The following is a 5740-nucleotide window of genomic DNA, read 5'->3' as shown; positions in this document are numbered from 1 at the left end:
ATATGGTCGATATGAGGTAGTTATTTTCTTTAATGATGAGTCTTGGAACATTAATTCAAGAAGGTCAGTGATCTTAAACACTATATCATTTGTTTTAATCAATTTGACAAGCTTGTATACTGACTACATGGGGAGTTGCATTGCATTACCTTGGGGTTGTTTTTGTTTTCTGAGAGATGGACCCAACCTCCCACTCAGTTGACTACAGCCTCTCACCATAGAGTCAGTACAACCTGCATCAGCGCTGAGCACCATCCTACTTTGCTGAGAAGATCACACACATTTGGCAAGCCTTCTTTAACAGCATGGATCTGATCTGCCTGCACCCACCAACCAATATCCCACCTGCATTCCCAGAATCCAATACATTCACTCATCAAAAAGTTCTGGACACCCTAAAGGAGTCCCAACCCCAGACCTGTGAATCCAATCCATGCTCTTCCTGACTCTCTTTCACAAACTAGGAACAAATGGTGCCACTCCTGATTGAAACTGTCAACCCCTCATTCAGAGGTGGCCCCTTCCTTTCCTCCTTCAAACATGAAATAGTCCTACCAATATTGAAGAAACTCACCCTGGAGACTTCAGTGCTAGCCATGGGTGGTGGGTGGAGCCCCCCCTTTGGGGAGGCTAGCCCCTGGCTCCATCCCTTCTGCCTGACGCCCCGGGCCGGACCCCAAGCCCCTCCAGAGCCCCAAGCCCCCCCTGCCTGGAGGAGCCCCAGGCTGGCTGAAGGCCCGAGCCCCCCATACTTGCCCAGAGGAGCCCTGAACCCCCCCACCCCCCACACTTGCCTCGAGGAGTTCCAGGCCAGCCAAGCCATGCCGCGCCTCCCCTCCCCAGACCCCAAGCCACCTGGGAAAAGCCATAGCATGACAGTGAAGAAGAACCTGAGCTTTTGATATGCCTCATGCAGGTTCCGGGGTGGCTGAGAAGGTGATATCTGTTACTCAGCTTCCTGGATTCATCAGTAATCTCTCTGGAACCCAGGGAGATTACTGATGAACCTGGAAAGATGAATAGCACATACTACCTCCTCAGCCGCCCCAGAACCTGCGTGGGACATAATAAAGCAAAAACTTTCCCAGCCAAACCCTGCAACAGGGGGTCCGATGGCCACGGCAGAGCCTCCCCTGGCCTATTATACCTGCTGCCCATGGTGCTAACTATCGCCCTATGTCAAACCTGTCATTCCTGTGCAAGCTCAGTGAGACCTGCTGCTGGTCCCTTCCAGGGCGCAGCATAGTGTCACAACAGGTAGGGACTAGCCTGCCTTAGCCAGGCAGCACCGCCAACAGGACTTGTAACAGCCCAGTTGGCAGTGCTGACCAGAGCCACTGCAACCCAGTGCCTTACATTCCATGACCCAGTCCTGGGTCATGACGCGCAGTTTGAAAACCCCTGCACTAAGGAACTGTCCATAAATTCTGTAACACATTTTTTGGTGGTTTTCAAGACCCACCCACCCCTTGTAACTCTTTGTAACACTGAAACAAACATGCAAAATTAAGGACCCCTCCAATGCAATACATTATTTATGGCCAGCCCCAAAAATGGTTTGAGTCCTTCCTGGAGGAAAGCACCCACAGAGTAGTTATGGGATACTGCACATCCAACATTAGACCCCTCTCTTGTGAAGACTGACAAAGATCAGTTCTGGTTTTGGTTCCTTTCAACATTATGCAATCAGTAGGTGAAGTGGTCAGATGATATGAACTCAAGTGCCAGCAATATGCAGATGACATTCTACCTATCCTTTACCACATACAACCAAACCCCTCCAGCAAGATAGTCCAGTGCATGGATGAGATCAGCTCACGGATGAAGAACAGCTGTCTGAAGCTGAACCAGAGCATGACAGGGATGATGCTGGTGGGCAGAAGAAAGTATTTTGAGGAGTTTGCACCCATGGTGCAGGCTCCTTTGATTGAAAGTTCACTCCACAAATGATCAATTCAATGTGTTGTCTAGATTAAGCACGCTTGGATTCCTTGATGACACTGAGCTCTTATATCACAACAGTCGCAAGTAATTCTTTCTACTATCCCCAGTTGGCGAGAACACTGCCACAGCCTGGTGGATGAAGACCTGGCCTCAGTTATTCATTCCTCCATCACCTCTCATCTGGACTACTGCAATACGATATACCTGGGCATGAAACCTTCAGTACAAACTCCAACTAGTACAAAACACTGCAGCACATCTCCTCAGCAACACAGGCTTCCGTGAGCACATCAAACCTGTCCTCCACTCTCTACCCTGGCTTCCCATAGAATTTCTAATCAAGTTCAAATTTTCAGTCCATCTCTTCAAAGTGCTCCATGACTTGGGCCCAAGATAACTAAAAGACCATTTAAAGCCCAGGATGAAGACTGTGGTTGACAACTTCGCTCCTCTGGCACAATAGAACTCTCAACAATAAAAGTAACGCTTGCCTCTGTGGGAGACAGAACCTTTTCCAGGTGTGATCAGAGACTATGGAATGAACTCCTGCAGAAACTAAGGACTACCACTAATCTCTCCACATTCTACTACCAGTGTATGACACATTTCTTTGACCTTGACTTCTCTAATATAAACACATAGCAACAGGTATATTTAACAACAAAAACCTCAACTCCCTACCAACACAAGACATTCCTGTCCACATGCTTCTCCTTCTGGGGACAAGATGAGAGAACAAACAAACATGATAGATGTTAGTCACATTGCTTAGTGCACTACAGATAGCCTGAAACAATGACGCAGAACTGTGAACACCTGTTAATTTGAATGGAGTATCAACTTTAAAGCCCAATGAGAACATTTTATTTAATTAGAGTGGGGCAAAACTCAATTTTCATTCCATGGGAAATTCTGACATTTCAAAATTTGATTTTGTTCGAATTAGAATGAAAACAAAAATTTTGAAGTTTCCCATTGACTGAAAATTCCCCCCAAAATTTGTTTCAGATCAATCAATCAATCAATCAATCAAAAAAAAAAAAAGAAGTCACCATACTCCCATGGAAAGTTTTAATTTTTGACGAGCTCTATGGATGGTAGGAGATGGACATGAGGAGCCCTGAAGAGGAAATCAGGAATTGCTGCATGGAAGAAGATGCAGAAAAGAACAGAAAAGATTTACACAGCTAGGCAAGAGAAAGAGAAACATAGAGAAGAGGATGGGGAAGGAAGAGAAACAAACAACGGAAACAATTGTGGGCCTAAAAGGGAGCTTATTTTTTCCCTGAGTGATGACAGCAACTATTAGGTGTTGAACAAATAATTAATAAATAGGTTTAATTATTCCTTGATCTCTGTGCAAATCTCCTGCTGACATCTGTGGGCATTCCACTCTACACTCTCTGGTGTATATAGTCCTGAATATATACCCTGGCCAATGGGACACAGAATTCCTCCCTCTTCTCCAAATGGGTTAAACATCCCTACCCTATGTGGCAAGACACTATATGAATCCATGTGCTGCTTTCTGTGAGCTAGTCACAAAATGGCAGCATCACACCGGATCTATCTAACTTCAGGATTTTGACTTGAGAGTCAGGCTTTTGACGATTTGTCAGGCCCTCAGGACAGCCTCTCAAAATCTTGGGATTTTCAACAGCAAGGGACGCAGGGACTTCTTCATGCCAACTGGCAGAGAACACAGGGATGCATCGGATTATCCAGGGATTCCCTAAGTCAGATATATGCATATTAGTTCACCAAAGGGTGGCATGTGAGGTCTTTTCCAAGATCCAGTAGCCCACTGGTCATCATAACCATTTAAAAATGTAAGTACAGATACTATTTAAGATGTTATGTAGCTATACTGGAAATAATGTTTTCAAAGCCTTGGCGTTAAGGAAGGTAAACAGGAGATGACATGCCTTGAGCAAGTCTCTTTCAGGGAGGGGGCAATAGATGTTTATCTCCCTGGCTGGTAATTGTGTTTTGTCTGCTTTGCAATGTAGGTCTATTTTCATACTGACTAAACAAGAGAGTGCAAAATCAACAAGACATTGTGAAATCCTCAAGAAAGGAATATGGGGTGGGGTGGCGGGGGAGGCAGGGTGATGTCTTGTTTACAAATGAAGACAAAGGAAGGGACTTGTTATCTAGAGAAGCAAAGGAACACATGGTTATCTTTTATGTAGGGGGCAAGCTGGCAAAATGCTTGTTCTCATGAATAAAGGATCACAGCCAGGCCTGGCTGAAAAGTGCTGGAAGGACTTTGGGGTGAGCTTTGCTCTATAAGACACTAAAGTGTCTAGGTCCTAGAATGCAAGTTATGAATTTATTGTATATGTAATCACAGCTTTCCAATACTTCTGCTTGCTCTCATTAGAATCTTTTTGTTAAATAATTTTTTATTTTCACTATAAACATCTAAGTGCTGTGCATCTAGCAGAATGGTGATCTGAGGTGGAACTGGGAAGCTGGGGTGTTCTGCTTCATTGGGAGCAGCGAATCTGTGAATACTGCATGAGTCCAGTGTAACAGGGGCTGGGCACTTTTGGGAGATGTTTGGAACACTCTAGAGTTGGAGCGTGACTATCGCTAGCCTTCAGAGGGACAGTGGAGCCTGCGTTTGCTGAGAGGTGAATGTTTGTGTTGCCCGTGGTTGGTAGAGTCAGGGAGCTGGCCAGCACAGACAAGGCTTCCTCATGCTACAGGCAGGTGGTTGTGAGTATCCCATAACCCGGCTTTCCCCCAGCAAGTGCCACAGCACCACAATCATGAAAGTGACACCAAAGTGTGCTCACAGGGAGTAATGAGATGAGCCCTGTCCCTTTATCACAGGACAGAAGTAACTCCAGCTGAAATCAAATGGGAGTCACCTCCACACTGGGGTAACCAGCTCCACCCACTTCCCCATTCACTTGGGGCAGGAGATATGGTTTTGTTAAAGTGTATTGGAGATCAGGGATTTTCCTTTAAATGGCAGACAGAAACTGAACAGGGCAGGAGAGTCTACCCCCAGGAAAATCAGGCACTTCACTTTGCAAAGGGAGGTATGTGTCACTCACACACAAACACAGCACCGGGACAGGTAGCACCCAGCAGCGAATCAGAGCAGGCGCATATTGCTGAAGGGACACCTGGTGCCCCAGGCCAGACATTGCCTGGAGCCCTGTGCTAGCAGCTGGCTAATAGCCGACATAGGCCCAGTGCCTTCAGAGCTTTGGGGGAAGGAGGGAGCCGAAGAAGTGGGCAGCGATGCAAGGAACTCAGCGGGAGGGGATGAGGGCAGAAGGAGCCTGCGAATGGCCCTTTTAACAGCCTCTTGGGGGAGCAGACATGCCAAACCCGTGGAAAAAAACACAAAAATTGGGCTTGTTTTTGGCTTAATTGGCTTGTGAGTTGTTTGTTGGCTAGTTTTTGGCTTTAGCTTGTTTGGCTTATAACTTGTTGCTGCTTCTTCTTTTGGATCAGCTCCTGGCAAGCAGGGGAGAGAGCCAGGGGTACACAGTAGGCCCACCACAGTCCCAGACTGCATGCCACGGGATCTAGTCACCTAGAGTGTTGGGATTCTCCGGGATTGGCTTGTTTTGAAAGGCAATTAGCTTGATTTTGGGGTTATTGTGAAAGTCACGGTGCTTATTTACCCCTGAAAGCTGGCAACTGTGCAGGGATGTCAGGGCCCAGGGCACGCCAGGGGAGCAGCGGGAGGGAGGGGCCAGGCCAGGCCAGAGCCACCGCCCTGGCCTTGGCCCCAGCGCCCCCCCGGGCCGAAGTCCGGACGCCAGCACCGCTGGCT

This window comes from Lepidochelys kempii, chromosome 5 (genome assembly GCF_965140265.1).
Source record: "Lepidochelys kempii isolate rLepKem1 chromosome 5, rLepKem1.hap2, whole genome shotgun sequence".
In the NCBI taxonomy this organism is placed as follows: domain Eukaryota; kingdom Metazoa; phylum Chordata; order Testudines; family Cheloniidae; genus Lepidochelys; species Lepidochelys kempii.
Note: the sequence above shows the minus strand (reverse complement) of the source record.